General features: G+C 37.6%; 1 protein-coding gene across 3 annotated transcripts in view; it reads right to left on the bottom strand.

Annotated features, from left to right (window-relative positions):
* Positions 1 to 6,652: 6,652 nt before the first annotated feature.
* The window catches only part of LEMD3 (LEM domain containing 3), a 78,580-nt gene continuing 67,445 nt past the window's right edge, over positions 6,653 to 17,787 (bottom strand). The window contains exons 14-15 of one of the 3 annotated variants that reach the window (XR_007129556.1): positions 9,256 to 9,436; positions 6,654 to 8,279 (exon numbers count right to left, since the gene is read on the bottom strand). The gene's annotated coding sequence lies outside the window, so the exon portion shown is untranslated. Of the gene's footprint in view, positions 9,437 to 17,787 lie in introns of all 3 variants that reach the window. The other 2 variants (XR_007129557.1, XR_007129555.1) reach the window with 2 other exon arrangements.

Raw genomic sequence — 17,787 nt, 5'->3', positions numbered from 1 at the left:
GGTATTAGAACGGGGAAGCCGGCTGCAGAGACAGAGCCAAGGAGTGACTCTCAGCTCGGGGTTGCCTTGAACCGGTCAAAGGCTCGGTCAGCTCGGAGCGCGGCCGGAGGCCAGGGTGACGGGAGTCATTGGGCGCTGTTCTCTGAGGGCGCACTGAGGAGTGGGGCCCCGGGCTATCGGCTCCTCCGGGCCGGAGACCGGGAGGCTGCCATCTTCATTCCCGTCTTCCGGACTCTACGAAAGCGCTCAGGGAACAAAAGCTCCCGAAAGCAATCCCAGCAAACCCGAGCGGATTACTCAGCCCGGGCCCCGGGTAAGGGCGGTGCAACTCCGCCTGGGGCAAAGACACTTGAGAATCACTACAACAGGCCCCTCCCCCAGAAGATCAACGGGAAACCCAGCCAGGACCAAGTTCACCTATCCAGGAGTGCAGTTTCAATACCAAGGAGAGCGGCAGAATTCCAGAGGAGAAGAAAGCAAAGCACGGAACTCATGGCTTTCTCCCCATGATTTTTTAGCCTTGCAGTTAATTTAATTTTTTTTTTCTTTTTCAATTTTTTTTTCTTTTTCTCTTCTTCTGCTAAATTTTTTTTAACTTTTACCGTTTTCTTTTTTAACGTTTTTTTAAATAGTTTATCTAATATATATATATTTTTTCCTCTTTTTATATTTTTTCTTTATCGGCTTTCTTTTTTTAAATAGTTTCTTTTTTTTTTTTCTTTTTGAACCCATTTTTATCCCCTTTCTCCCCCCTCACGATTTGGGATCTCTTCTGATTTGGCAAAAGCATATTTTCCTGGGGTTGTTGCCACCCTTTTAGTATTTTACTTGCTCTTTCATAAACTCTTATCTGGACAAAATGACAAGGCGGAAAAATTCACAACAAAAAAAAAGAACAAGAGGCAGTACCAAAGGCTAGGGACCTAATCAATACAGACATTGGTAATATATCAGATATAGAGTTCAGAATGACGATTCTCAAGGTTCTAGCTGGGCTTGAAAAAGGCATGGAAGATAGTAAAGCAACCCTCTCGGGAGATATAAAAGCCCTTTCTGGAGAAATAAAAGAACTAAAATCTAACCAAGTTGAAATCAAAAAAGCTATTAATGAGGTGCAATCAAAAATGGAGGCTCTGACTGCTAGGATAAATGAGGCAGAAGAAAGAATTAGCGATATAGAAGACCAAATGACAGAGAATAAAGAAGCTGAGCAAAAGAGGGACAAACAGCTACTGGACCACAAGGGCAGAATTCGAGAGATAAGTGACACCATAAGACGAAACAACATTAGAATAATTGGGATTCCAGAAGAAGAGGAAACCGAGAGGGGAGCAGAAGGTATATTGGAGAGAATTATTGGAGAGAATTTCCCCAATATGGCAAAAGGAACAAGCATCAAAATTCAAGAGGTTCAGAGAACCCCCCTCAAAATCAATAAGAATAGGTCCACACCCCGTCACCTAATAGTAAAATTTACAAGTCTTAGTGACAAAGAAAAGATCCTGAAAGCAGCCCGGGAAAAGAAGTCTGTAACGTACAATGGTAAAAATATTAGATTGGCAGCAGACTTATCCACAGAGACCTGGCAGGCCAGAAAGAGCTGGCATGATATATCAGAGCACTAAACAAGAAAAACATGCAGCCAAGAATACTATATCCAGGTAGGCTATCATTGAAAATAGAAGGAGAGATTAAAAGCTTCCAGGACAAACAAAAACTGAAAGAATTTGCAAATACCAAACCAGCTCTACAGGAAATATTGAAAGGGGTCCTCTAAGCAAAGAGAGACCCTAAAAGTAGTAGATCAGAAAGAAACAGAGACAATATACAATAACAGTCACCTTACAGGCAATACAATGGCACTAAATTCATATCTCTCAATACTTACCCTGAATGTTAATGGGCTAAATGCCCGAATCAAAAGACACAGGGTATCAGAATGGATAAAAAAACAAAACCCATCTATATGTTGCCTACAAGAAACTCATCTTAAACCCGAAGACACCTCCAGATTTAAAGTGAGGGGGTGGAAAAGAATTTACCATGCTAATGGACATCAGAAGAAAGCAGGAGTGGCAATCCTTATAGCAGATCAATTAGATTTTAAGCCAAAGACTATAATAAGAGATGAGGAAGGACACTATATCATACTCAAAGGAACTGTCCAACAAGAAGATCTAACAATTTTAAATATCTATGCCCCTAACGTGGGAGCAGCCAACTATATAAACCAATTAATAACAAAATCAAAGAAACACATCGACAAGAATACAATAATAGTAAGGGATTTTAACACTTCTCTCACTGAAATGGACAGATCATCCAAGCAAAAGATCAACAAGGAAATCAAGGCCTTAAATGACACACTGGACCAGATGGACATCACAGATATATTCAGAACATTTCATCCCAAAGCAACAAAATACACATTCTTCTCTAGTGCACATGGAACATTCTCCAGAATAGATCACATTCTTGGTCCTAAATCAAGTCTCAACCAGTATCAAAAGATTGGGATCATTCCCTGCATATTTTCAGACCACAATGCTCTAAAGCTAGAACTCAATCACAAGAGGAAATTTGGAAAGAACCCAAATACATGGAGACTAAACAGCATCCTTCTAAAGAATGAATGGGTCAACCAGGAAATTAAAGAAGAATTGAAAAAAATTATGGAAACAAATGATAATGAAAACACAACGGTTCAGAATCTGTGGGACACAACAAAGGCAGTCCTGAGAGGAAAATATATAGTGGTACAAGCCTTTCTCAAGAAACAAGAAAGGTCTCAGGTACACAACCTAACCCTACACCTAAAGGAGCTGGAGAAAGAACAAGAAAGAAACCCTAAACCCAGCAGGAGAAGAGAAATCATAAAGATTAGAGCAGAAATCAATGAAATAGAAACCAAAAACACAATAGAACAAATCAACAAAACTAGGAGCTGGTTCTTTGAAAGAATTAATAAGATTGATAAACCCCTGGCTAGACTTATCAAAAAGAAAAGAGAAAGGACCCAAATAAATAAAATCATGAATGAAAGAGGAGAGATCACAACGAACACCAAAGAAATACAGACAATTATAAGAACATACTATGAGCAACTCTACGCCAACAAATTTGACAATCTGGAAGAAATGGATGCATTCCTAGAGACATATAAACTACCACAACTGAACCAGGAAGAAATAGAAAGCCTGAACAGACCCATAACCAGTAAGGAGATTCAAACAGTCATCAAAAATCCCCAAACAAACAAAAGCCCAGGGCCAGACGGCTTCCCGGGGGAATTCTACCAAACATTTAAAGAAGAACTAATTCCTATTCTCCTGAAACTGTTCCAAAAAATAGAAATGGAAGGAAAACTTCCAAACTCATTTTATGAGGCCAGCATCACCTTGATCCCAAAACCAGACAAGGATCCCAACAAAAAAGAGAACTACAGACCAATATCCTTGATGAACACAGATGCAAAAATTCTCGCCAAAATACTAGCCAATAGGATTTAACAGTACATTAAAAGGATTATTCACCACGACCAAGTGGGATTTATTCCAGGGCTGCAAGGTTGGTTCAACATCCGCAAATCAATCAATGTGATACAACACATTAATAAAAGAAAGAACAAGAACCATATGATACTCTCCATAGATGCTGAAAAAGCATTTGACAAAGTACAGCATCCCTTCCTGATCAAAACTCTTCAAAGTGTAGGGATAGACGGCACATACCTCAATATTATCAAAGCCATCTATGAAAAACCCACCGCAAATATCATTCTCAATGGAGAAAAACTGAAAGCTTTACCGCTAAGGTCAGGAACACGGCAGGGATGTCCGTTATCACCACTGCTATTCAACATAGTACTAGAAGTCCTAGCCTCAGCAATCAGACAACAAAAGGAAATTAAAGGCATCCAAATCGGCAAAGAAGAAGTCAAACTATCACTCTTTGCAGATGATATGATACTATATGTGGAAAACCCAAAAGACTCCACTCCAAAACTGCTAGAACTTGTACAGGAATTCAGTAAAGTGTCAGGATATAAAATCAATGCACAGAAATCAGTTGCATTTCTCTACACCAACAACAAGACAGAAGAAAGAGAAATTAAGGAGTCCATCCCATTTACAATTGCACCCAAAACTATAAGATACCTAGGAATAAACCTAACCAAAGAGACTAAGAATCTATACTCAGAAAACTATAAAGTACTCATGAAAGAAATTGAGGAAGACACAAAGAAATGGAAAAATGTTCCATGCTCCTGGATTGGAAGAATAAATATTGTGAAAATGTCTATGCTACCTAAAGCAATCTACACATTTAATGCAATTCCTATCAAAGTACCATCCATTTTTTTCAAAGAAATGGAACAAATAATCCTAAAATTTATATGGAACCAGAAAAGACCTCGAATAGCCAAAGGAATATTGAAAAAGAAAGCCAAAGTTGGTGGCATCACAATTCCAGACTTCAAGCTCTATTACAAAGCTGTCATCATCAAGACAGCATGGTACTGGCACAAAAACAGACACATAGATCAATGGAACAGAATAGAGAGCCCAGAAATGGACCCTCAACTCTATGGTCAACTCATCTTCGACAAAGCAGGAAAGAATGTCCAATGGAAAAAAGACAGCCTCTTCAATAAATGGTGTTGGGAAAATTGGACAGCCACATGCAGAAAAATGAAATTGGATCATTTCCTTACACCACACACGAAAATAGACTCAAAATGGATAAAGGATCTCAAGGTGAGAAAGGAATCCATCAAAATCCTCGAGGAGAACACAGGCAGCAACCTCTTCGACGTCAGCTGCAGCAACATCTTCCTAGGAACATCACCAAGGGCAAGGGAAGCAAGGGCAAAAATGAACTTTTGGGATTTTATCAAGATCAAAAGCTTTTGCACAGCAAAGGAAACAGTTAACAAAACCAAAAGACAACTGACAGAATGGGAGAAGATATTTGCAAATGACATATCAGATAAAGGGCTAGTGTCCAAAACCTATAAAGAACTTAGCAAACTCAACACCCAAAGAACAAATAATCCAATCAAGAAATGGGCAGAAGACAGGAACAGACATTTCTGCAAAGAAGACATCCAGATGGCCAACAGACACATGAAAATGTGCTCCATATCACTCGGCATCAGGGAAATACAAATCAAAACCACAATGAGATATCACCTCACACCAGTCAGAATGGCTAAAATTAACAAGTCAGGAAATGACAGATGCTGGCGAGGATGCGGAGAAAGGGGAACCCTCCTACACTGTTGGTGGGAATGCAAGCTGGTGCAACCACTCTGGAAAACAGCATGGAGGTTCCTCAAAATGTTGAAAATAGAACTACCCTATGACCCTGCAATTGCACTGCTGGGTATTTACCCTAAAGATACAAACGTAGTGATCCGAAGGGGCACGTGCACCCGAATGTTTATAGCAGCAATGTCTACAATAGCCAAACTATGGAAAGAACCTAGATGTCCATCTACAGACGAATGGATAAAGAAGATGTGGTATATATACACAATGGAATACTATGCAGCCATCAAAAGAAATGAAATCTTGCCATTTGCGACGACGTGGATGGAACTAGAGGGTATCATGCTTAGCGAAATAAGTCAATCGGAGAAAGACAACTATCATATGATCTCCCTGATATGAGGGAGAGGAGATGCAACATGGGGGGTTGAGGGGGTAGGAGAAGAGTAAATGAAACAAGATGGGATTGGGAGGGAGACAAACCATAAGTGACTCTTAATCTCACAAAACAAACTGAGGGTTGATGGGGGGAGGGGGTTGGGAGAGGGGGGTGGGGTTATGGATATTGGGGAGGGTATGTGCTATGGTGAGTGCTGTGAAGTGTGTAAACCTGCCGATTCGCAGACCTGTACCCCTGGGGATAAAAATATATGTTTATAAAGCTGTAAAAAAAAAAAAAAAAGAGAAAAAAGAAAGGATGAATACCCAAATTTTGTAGCAACATGGACGGGACTGGAAGAGATTATGCTGAGTGAAATAAGTCAAGCAGAGAGAGTCAATTATCATATGGTTTCACTTATTTGTGGAGCATAACAAATAGCATGGAGGACAAGGGGAGATGGAGAGGAGAAGGGAGTTGAGGGAAATTGGAAGGGGAGGTGAACCATGAGAAACTATGGACTCTGAAAAACGATCTGAGAATTTTGAAGGGGTGGGGGATGGGAGGTTGGGGGCACCAGGTGGTGGGTATTGTAGAGGGCACGGATTGCATGGAGCACTGGGTGTGGTGCAAAAATAATGAATACTGTTATGCTGAAAAAATAAAAAATTAATTAAAAAAAAAATTACTCCAGCCGAACAGGAATTTTTGTACTAATCTAATACTAGAATATGATCTACTGTATTATAAGTACATATTTTTTTTCCTGAACATAATGAAAATAGCATACTCCTCTAAACCTATCAGTTACATGGCAATATTTATCCCACCAATCTCCAAATGTGATAAGGCTCTGTCTTATAATGAAATAGTATTTTAAGTATATTCAGCTGCCCTTAAGGAAAACCAAGAAAAGCGATTTTGACTTTTTCCATGTTATCAAAGCATAATGGAAAATGAAAATGGTACTTTTGTATATAATTAGACTATTATTGAGTATGACACATTGTAATTTTGAAAGTGTGGCTTTATTTAAATGTGGAACTATGTATAATTTACAATGATGAATAACAGAATGAGTGTACATACAAGGCTCGTGGCTAGTTCTTCGAATGTAAGGAGAGGATTCAACCCACAGGACTCTCACAGAAGCAGTTTCTCCTGCTCATTCACTGTCTGCTCTTCACTCATCTCTGTTGCTCCTGGGATCTTCCAAGGATGTACACCAAACTGTTACCATATGTATACTGCATAACATTGACTTCTAAGAGTCCTATAATTAAAAGATTATACCAGCCTTTATGTTTAGTGTCACAGCAAGGAACATTTTAATAATACAGGACTGACTGTAGACAATCATTGGTGAAATACAACTGATCCATTCCAGTCAGGAGCTGACACAACTCTAGTGACCAACGCTACCATAGGTCCGATGATGATAATTCTACAACAGTCATAGCTGAGATCTGAATCTCAATGTTTTCACATTGAGAGAAAAACATTTACATTTAGATTTTCTGCCTTTTTAAAGCAGAAGCACTGAGCATACAAGGAAGAATTCTGGGACACAATAGTTGGGAAAAACTAACAATAAAATGAATAATTTAGGAGACACGAAAGACTATATCATTTCAAAGTAAGATAAAATGGGAGAATACATTAGTTTTAAAAGAACAAAAATTGTTAATAGTGAAGAACAAAAAAGCTTTTTTTTTTCTGAAACAGAAATAAAAGAAGTCAAACTTAGGTTTCAAAACTGTACCCAACAGGGACATACCAGAGAATTTACCATTAATATCTTTATTTTAGGTTTTTGGTAAATATTTCTTTATGAGATTTAAGAAGTTCCCTTCTAGTTTGTTAAGAATTACTTTTTTTATGAAAAGGAATATGGATGTTGAATTGTTAGGTGGTTTACTGCATCTAAATGAGGTGATCATATTTATTTCATTTATTCTGTTAATGGGACAAATTATATTGATTTTCTAATGTTAAACCAGTCCTGCATTCCTTGGAATACATCCAATATGGTCATGATGTATAATTCTTAGTTGTGTGTTGCAGGATTTGGTATGCTGGCCACTTTAGTTTGTTTGGGACTTTTGCATCTTTGTTCAACGAGACTGGCCTCTAAATTTTCCTTTTCTGTTTTCTGCATCAAGGTTATGCTAATCAGGAGTGTACCCCATTTTTCTACTTGCTGGGATAGGGAATAGATCATTTAAAAAAGAAAGCACTGAAGAGATTATACATTTTCAAAGTTTTGTCTTATGATCATTGTTAAGAGTAACTACAATGAAGTAAAGCAAAGGGATGTTAAAAAAAATAAATCACATTTTCAAGCAGTTTGTCTCATAGACCTTGATTTAGAAATGGTAACCAGGATATTATATGATGGGAATTTTACATTATTTCATTCCATTCTCTCAACTATACAATTACCATTGTTTTAAAAATGAGGAAACTGAGTCTTAGACCACTTTAATAACTTGCCTAAGGTCATACAACTAGTATGCGTCAACGCTGAAATTTGAGCATGGCTCTCACTCCAGGGACTATGCTCTTAAACACGCTTCCTTTTTTCCTCTCTCAGTGCAGGGATCCAGTGTTTTGGAAGACTTTTCATACACCTGCGAACAGTAAAAACCCACAAATCTGTAGCTAAAATAAATATAGCTCTTTTCCAAAATGTTCAAATTATAAAAACTCTAAAATGCCTGAGCTTCATTGCCAAAGGTTGGTAATGATTCAAAATATACTAACAGAGGAGATCAAATTAAGAAAATAGACTAGAAATAATTATGGGAATCCTAATTAAGGTAAACATTTAAACATATGTAATAGGGGCACCTGGGTGGATCAGTGGGTTAAGCCTCTGCCTCGACTGAGGTCATGATCTCAGGGTCCTGGGACTGAGCCCCACATCAGGCTCTCTGCTCAGCAGGCAGCCTGCTTAATAAAATATATATATATGTAATAAATGTTAATGGAAGTTTTGTATAATACATATGTAATTCAACAGATTAGACTTCACTGCTAAATTGCAGAGTAGTTCCCACCAACTGCATGTATATAGTATATTCCTTTCACTCCAGACAAAATTTTTCATTTCTAACAACTCTAATATCAAAATTCATTTTAGCATCAATGGGATCTTTAAAAAAAAAAAAAATCACTGACCAAGTTCCAAAGAAAAAAAAATTGTGTCTATCTGCATGAAGTCCAATTTCTGCCAGGAGACTTATGTTTGCTTCTACCTGGGCAACTACCAACTGTGAACACTATGTTTTCTCTTTGCTTGAAGCTTTCTAGGCCCATGGGGGTTGGTTGTAGGAATTGGAACCACACTCTGAAAGAAAACCAACTGGCTTCTTTGCTGTCCCTTTCCAGAGACAAGTCTAGTTCTCATTTATCCTGACTCTGCCTAGTTTTATGCCAGGATATTCTATTAGAATTCAGATCTTGGGTGTTATTTTTGTTGTTGTTTTCTTCCTTAGTGCCAGAGAAAATGATCCCTCTTCCAATTAAGAGTATCTTAGATGGCATATAGTATATTTAAATAATGTACATGCAATTTAAGCAGCACACAGACAATATTTTCCATACCTTATTCTCCAAAGACATTATTTTAATGACTGCCCATGATTCCATCATATGATAATCCATAATCCATTACTCTCACTTTTGTAGAATTCAATTGCTTCTCGTTTGTATCACAGTATAGAGCTGTAATGAATATCATTTTCATATCTCTTCATGTCACTTCTGATTTCTTCAGAATAAACTCCTAAATTAAAATGTAAGATCAAAGGGTATGAAGATTAAAACATTTTTTAAATGTATTACCAAACTGACCTATAAAAATGCTCATCACTTTACACAAATACCAGCATTTATGTAAGTGTCCTGTTTCCCCTAAACTAAAATAAAATCTGTCAAATTTCTTATGTAACTTTCTCAGTTGTTAATCTGCATTTACATCTGCAGCTCAATGTTTCATATATTTCTTGGTCATTTGCAGCTCTTCATTTGTCAATCATCTCCTGATGTCATTTGGCTATTTTCTATTGAGATGTTTGTCTTCTAGGTTAAAATGATTTTTATTTGTAGAATGTTATTGAAAATCATATATACTGTTACTGCTAATATCTTCCCATTTGCTTATTTTTAAATTTGTTCTTAGGTTTTTTAGATATACTCATTTTTGTTTAAATACAACTACAGGAAGCATTATTTTCTGATTTCTTTCTGTCTGTGCTAACCCCTGTATCACATATTTTCCTCTTCGTTATTTTATGACTACTTCTCAACTCTTTATTCCTCCTGGAATTTATCTGGGCATGTATAAAGGACTAGAACAGGTTAAAACTGCAAAAGGCTGATACTAATGTAAATTAGTGATACAGTCTAATGTGAAAATAGAACTGGAGTGAATTCAGAGATTCAGGAAAAAGTGTAACCTGCCCCCTCATCCATTCTCTGCTACAATCTGCGATTTTCTTCCCTAAACCAAAGGACTCTTTGCATAATGATATTATTCGTGTTCCCATTGTTTGCAGCTAATTATTGAGGACAGTGGTCCCCAACTTGTATTCATGGCACAAAAGAAAAGGAAAATCATTGTACAGTGCACAGTTAAAAAGCAGAGACTATGTAACAATTGTCAAAGTCAAGGAGGCCCTGAGCTCCACCACTTGAAGGGCACACTAGCACATCTGGAACCAATTTGTGGCATACCACTTGAGAAGGTCTGTTTCAGAACAGCTCTGCTACTTATGTTCCTCTGATAAAATGCCCTTCTCCACTGACAACGTTACTAGGGTTCTAGAAAACAGATGCTGGTAATGATGTAGAGAAGCCCAACTATGACTAAACAAAATAAGCATCAGGAAACCATCCTCCTGCCCTTTTGTCCTGGACCTTGGCAAGACAAGGAGCGGATACTAAACTTCAAGAAAACAACCCAACACTTGCTGTGTTATTGTAACATATGAAATCTTTGTGAAAGATATCCTCTCTCAGCCAAGTTAGTCTAAGGAAACTGAGTGACTCTCATGATATGGAAGTATCTGGTCATTAATATCTTCTAAGTGACTACAAGCCAAGGGTCTGTGCCTCTTCAAAGGAGACAAAGAGTTGCAGAAGCCAAAGGCCCTGCATTAGTTAAATTATGGCTCTAACTTTTTCTCTTAATTTTTTTTAACTTTTAGAGAATGATTCACTTTCCCTGCTCATATTTAAAGTCACCTTAAAAGTTAAAAAAAAAAAAAAAGCCACCTTTATCCTACACTGAATTCTTATATACCAAAGTGCCCTCATAATTCAAGTATTTATTGGCCACGTAATCTGTTTTTGGTGTTGAATCATAACATAATAAAATACTCTTAGAAAAAGTCTGGGCCTCCTCTAATATCTTTCTCTGCTTCACAGTATCATCTATGTTCACGCCTGTGTTTCCCAATGTCTTGCAGGCTGTGCAATGAAAAACCATTACAAAGTGAACTAGCAAATCTCACAAAATATGTAGGGCTTTCATGAGGTTGATAAACGTGATGGAAAACTATTTAAATCGTGAACATAGCTATAGAACGTGTCAGTCCAGTTAGCTAGCTATTAAAGGGCAGAAGCTAAGGCCAAAAGGGCAATGACACAAGAAGTTTTATTAAAGAATGATCTAATTAGACAGAAACCCTTACAAAAATGAAGTCTAGGATATTTTTGTAAAATGAATCAATTGAAATCAAATATGAAATGAAAATTACCATTTCATGATTGTAATAAATTTATCAGGAAAAAAGACCAAAATATTATTTCTAAGAGTTAAAATATTTAAGTTAACTTTGTTACACAGAAAATAAGTTTATTTTTGTAATTTTAGTAAAAAATTTCAAGTCAAAGTTTTAGTAAAACTATTTATGAAAATTCGGTCTCTGATTTAAGTGGATTTAATTTAAGTGACCTTCTGGTATTGGTTATACTCAATAACTTTTTAAATATCTGATAGGGTCAGTCGCTCCTTTTCAATCATATTTTAAAAATTTACTTTCTTATTCATCCATCCAGCTGATATCATAGAAATTCATTTAAAATCCCTAGAAATTAATTTAAATCTATTGAAATCTTTATTGGAATTCATTAAACCTCTTTACCAGTTTAGGAAGAATTAGGTAGTCTATTAGAAATATTCATCTGTTGATGCCTGGTGACCCAGTTTTTAGCAGCAGAATATATATTCTTCTCAAATTCACATGGAACATTCTTCAGGATAGACCAAATACTGGGCCATAAAATAAGCTTCAAGAAGTTTAGGGCAGGGGGTGGCACCTGAATGTCTCAGTTGGTTAAGCATCCAACTCTTGATTTTGGCTCAGGTCATGATCTCAGGGTCCTGGGATTGAGGCCCACATTGGGCTCTATACCCAGTGAGGAACCTGCTTGAGGATTCTCTCCCTCTGCTCCTCCCCCTGCTCACACTCACATACTCTCTCTAAAATACATAAATCTTTAAAAAAAAATTCAAGAGGTGGGGCGCCTGGGTGGCTCAGTTGTTAAGCATCTGCCTTCGGCTCAGGTCATGATCTCAGGGTCCTGGGATCAAGCCCCATGTTGGGGTCCCTGCTCGGTGGGGAGCCTGCCTCTCCCTCTGCTGCACTGCCTGCCTGTGCTCTCTCACTTTCTCTGTCAAAAAAATAAAATCTTTAAAAAAAAAATTTCAATAGGACTGAAATCAAGCGAAATATGTTATCCAATCACATGGAATGAAATTAGAAATCAGTAACAGAAAGAAATAAGGGACATTCACAAATACATGGAAGCAAAACAATGAACTTGTAAATAACCAAGGGTGAGAAAAGAAACCAAAAGGAAATTAGAATACTTTGAGATGAATGAAAATGAAGACCCAGGGGCGCCTGGGTGGCTCAGTGGGTTAAAGCCTCTGCCTTCAGCTCGGGTCGTGAACCCAGGGTCCTGGGATCGAGCCCCACGTCGGGCTCTCTGCTCGGCAGGGAGACTGCTTCCCTTCCTCTCTCTCTGCCTGCCTCTCTGCCTACTTGTGATCTCTGTCAAATAAATAAATAAAATCTTTAAAAAAAAAAAAAAAAAGAAAATGAAGACCCAATATACCAAAACTTATGGGATGCAATTAAAGCTGTGCTTAGGAGAAAATATATGCCTGTAAATGCCCATACTAAAAAACAAAACAAACAAACAACAACAAAACTCTCAAATCAATAACCTAAACTTCCACCTAAACTACACTGGAAAGAGAGCAGCAAAATAAACCCAAAACAAGTAGAAGGAAGAAAATAATAGACCAAGGTAGAAATTAATGACATGAAGAATAGGAAAATTAAATAGACAACATCAACAAAAAAGTTGATTCTTTGAAAATATCAACAAAACTGGCAAACTTGTAGCTAGACTAACCAAGAAAAAAGGAGAGAAGACTCAAATGATTAAAATCAGTAAAGAACAGGTGTTGCTACTAACATTACAGAAATAAAGATGATTATAAGGGAATGCTATGAACTACATATACACTAAGAAATTAAGTAATAAATGCCAAGGTGAAAATTCCTGGAAGGACACAAACTACTAAAACTGACCTCAGAAGAAAAGGAAAATTTGAACAGACCTATAACAAGTGAAAACATGGATTTAGCGATCAAAAAATGACCTATGAGGCCCAGGCCTAATGACATCAATGGTGAATTCTACCAAACATTTAAAATATAATGAAATCTTTCTATTTGCAATGACATGGATGGAGCCAGAGAGTATAATGCTAAGTGAAAGAAGTCAGAGAGAGGCAAATTCTTTATGATTTCACTCCACTGTGGAATTAAGAAACAAAACAAACAAACAAAGTGGGGGAAAAGGAGAGGGGTGCTAAGAAACAGACTCTTAACTATAGAGAACAAACTGATGATTACCAGAGGGGAGGTGGATGGGGGGATGGGTTAAATAGATGATGGAGATTAAGGAGGGCTCTTGTTGTGATGAGTACCAGGAGATGTGTGGAACTGTTGAATCATTATACTGTACACCTGAAACTAATATTACAACTGTATGTTAACTAACTGGAATCTAAGTGAAAACTTAAAAAATAAAAAATAAAGTATAATTAATTACTGGTTTTCCACTAATGCTTCCAAAAAAATAGGAAGGACTACTTCCCAACTCATTCTGAAATCAGTAAACTGTGATGCCAAACCAGACAAAGACTTCACAAAAAAAGAAAACTGGAGACCAAATATCTCTTAAGAATACAGACACAAAAATTCTCAAAAAAGTACTAGTAAACCAAGCCAGCACCCTATAAAAAGGATTATATACCATGATCATGATCTAAGACTTGAGTGAAAGGTTGGTTTAGCATTTAGAAGTCAGTTCCCATTATCAACAGAATAAAGGACAAAAATCAACATGATCATTGCAATAGACACAGAAAAAGCACTTGACAAAATCCAACAACCCTTCATTATAAAAACAAACAAACAAGAAATAGAAGGAAACTTCTCCCAATATGATAAAAGAAAATTTTTTAAAAGATTTTATTTATTTATTTGACAGAGTGTGAGAGAGCACAAGCAGGGAGAGAGGCAAAAGGAGAGGAGAAGCAGGTTCCCCCCTGAGCAGGGAGTCCAGTGTGGAGCTCCATCCCATCATCCTGGCCCTGGGATCATGACCTGAGCCAAAGACAGATGCTGAACCGACTGAGCCACCCAGGCACCCCAGGAAAATATTTTGAGATTAATGTAAATGAAAATACAACATACCCACAGCTAACATCACACTTAATGGTGAAAGACTAAATGCTCTTCCATTAAGATCAGGAACAAGACATCTGCCCTTGCCACTTCTATTCAAAACTTAGAGATTCTAGTCAGGGCAACTAGAGAAAAGGGGGGGCATCTAAGATTTTAAAAAGGGGGGCACTAGGAATAAATAAAACTATATATGCAGATGACATGATCTTATAAATAGGAAATTCTACAGAATTCACTAAAATCTATTAGAACTAACAAAAAAGTTCAATAAGGTGGCAGGACCCAAGAACAATATACAAAAAACAATTGTGTTTTATGCACTTACAATGGACAATCTAAAAGTGAAAAATTGGGGTGCCTGGGTGGCTCAGTGGGTTAAACCCTCTGCCTTCGGCTCAGGTCATGATCCCAGGGTCCTGGGATCGAGCCCCACGTCCAGCTCTCTGCTCCACAGGGAGCCTGCTTCCTCCTCTCTCTCTGCCTGCTTCTCTACCTACTTGTGATCTCTGTCAAATAAATAAATAAAAATTTTTTTTAAAAAGTGAAAAAATTTTAAAGTTCCACAGATAATAGCATTCACAAGAAAAAATGCCTAGCAGCAAATTTAAAAGAACTATAAAACTTGTATTTTGAAAACTATTTTTTAAACTATATTTTTGTGGAAAAAATTTAGACAAATATATGGAAAGACATCCCATTTTCATATATTGGAAGACTTAATATTGTTAAGATGGCAGTACTCCCAGTGATGTACATTAATGTACAGATTCAACATAATCCCCATCAACATTTCAGCCAGCTTCTTTGCAATAACTGAAGCTGATCCTAAATAATCCACAGGAAGGAAATTCAAGGGATCCAGAATAGCTACCAGTCTTTTTTTTTTTTAAGATTTCTTTTTTAATTTATTCATTTGACACACAGAGATCACAAGTAGGCAGAGACACAGGCAGAGAGAGAGAGAGAGGAAAGCAGGCTCCCTGCTGAGCAGAGAGCCCAACATGGGGCTTGATCCCAGGACCCTGAGATCATGACCCGAGCCGAAGGCAGAGGCTTAATCCACTGAGCCACCCAGGTGTCCCCAGAATAGCTACCAGTCTTGAAAAAGGAAAAAAAAAAAGTTTTATTTCAAAACTTGCTACAAAGCTATAGTAATCAAGACAGTGTGGTACTGGCATAAGGATAAACAAATAACTAAATGGAATAGCACTTAGAGTCCAGAAATAAGCCCTCACTTTTACTGTCAACTGATTTTCAGCAAGAGTGACAAGATAATTCAATGAGTAAAAAATAGTCTTTTCAATACATGGTGTTGAGACATCACAAATGGATATCCAAGTGTAATACAATAGAGCTGGACCCCCATCTCTCATAATATATAGAATTTAATTCAAAACAGACCACTGTCTAAATGTAAGAGCAGGGCTCCTGGGTGGCTCAGTTGGTTAAGTGTCTGCTTTGGCTCCTGTCATGATCCCAGGGTCCTAGGATAGAGTCCTGCATCAGGCTCGCTGCTTTTCCCCTCTGTCTGTCTCTCATGAATAAATAAATAAAATCTTAAAAAACAAAAATAAATAAATAAATCTAACAGCAAAAATAATATACTTCTTAGAATAAAACACACAAGGAAGTCAACTTGGATTAGGTAATCCTTTCTTAGACACCAAAACATGAGCAACAGAAGAAAAAATAAGTTGGATGGCATCACATGGGAAGACCTAAGCCCAGGGAAACAGCATTCTAGTAAGAACAGTATGAAGGCCCTAGGTGGAAAGTGGATAGGGAATAGAAAGTACACCAGAGTGGAAGAAGCATGACAGGAGAAATATTTGGAGAAAAGAACATAGGCCACTTCATATAGAGCCTTGAAGGCTATTACAAGAAATTTGGACATTCCTCTAAATGCAATGGGAATCACTGGAGGATTATATTTTAGGGATGGATATGTTCTGTCTGATACATGTTTTTGAAGACAACTTTGATTCCTGTAGGGAAAATGAATTACAGCTGGGCAGGGAACAAGGAGACCAGCTTGGGCTTTCACAGCAATCAAGGCAAGAATAATGATGGTGTCAAGACAATGGATAGATTGTATATCAGACAGATAGATAGATAGACAGACAGGGATGTGGAAGAGCTGAAAGGACTTATTAACTAACTGAACGTAGGAATTGAAAAGAGAGTAAGAATAACTTCTAGATTTTTGGCTTCAGCAACTAATATTTGTTGTATAATTTACTCAGAAAAGACTAGAAAAAGAATGGGTTTGGAGGCAAAGCAGCATGAAAATCAGAGCTTTGTTTTGGTATACAAAATTTGAAAATCTTTTAGTCATCCAAATGGAGATCTCAAATAGCAAGGTGAACATACACATCTGGACCTAGAGTAGGAGCCAAGCTTGAGACAGAAATTTGAGAGTCATTCATCAGGCCTGGGTAAGATCACCCAGAGAAAACATCTAGACAGAGGATAGCAGAGGAGCTCAGACTAAGGCCCAGGGCACTCCAGTATTAAGAGTGAGCAAAGGAGGAAGACCTGGCAGAAGAAACTGAAAACGAGTAACAAATCATGCAGGAGGAAAGATGGGATTGTGGTGTGTTAAAGAATAACTCAGATATTTAGTTACTTACATGGAAATTTAGTCACATGAGGTAGACAATGAAAAACCTATCAAAGAAAAAAGACCAAAAAAGAAAAAAAAGCAGGGGTGCCTGGTTGGCTCAGTCAGTTAAGTGTTTGCCTTCAGCTCAGGTTTTGATCTCAGGGTCCTGGAATTGAGTCCCACATCAGGCTCTCTGCTCAGTGGAGAGTCTTCTTCGCCTTCTGCCTGCCACTCCCCCTGCTTGTGTTTTCTGTCAAATAAATAAGTAAAATCTTTAAAAAAAGGGGGGGGTACCCACCACCACCATAGGAAAGAGGTGAGAAAACTGAGAAAACAAAGTACAATGTAGCAACAGTTAAGTCTTGTTTATATAGCTGTTTGGTAAATTGATTAGATGGCAGCCAGCAAAAAGGCTGAGCAGAATGTCCTTAAGCAGGCTAACTGATCATCAAAGAAAATAGTTTCAGGTTAAGGATTTGCCAAAGTCTTGAGAGTTTAGCCATGGATATATGCAACAGGCTTTCTTTGTGTATTTTTTAGAGTCTACTATGTTAGGCCAGGTGCAAACCATTCCTCATCGGAATTTTTCAAGTATCAAAGAAAATAAAAGAGAAGAAAATATCTCAAGAATATGGAAGCCAAAAATCATAATCAGGAGATCCAAATTAATCTTACACAGGGTACCTTTATACCAATGGTTCTCAAACTTGAATGTGTATCAGGATCACCTGGAGGATTTGTGAAAACAGATTAGTAGGCCCCCAA

Source organism: Lutra lutra, chromosome 8, assembly GCF_902655055.1.
Source record: "Lutra lutra chromosome 8, mLutLut1.2, whole genome shotgun sequence".
NCBI lineage: Eukaryota > Metazoa > Chordata > Mammalia > Carnivora > Mustelidae > Lutra > Lutra lutra.
Note: the sequence above shows the minus strand (reverse complement) of the source record. Positions and strands in the feature narration are given on the sequence as shown.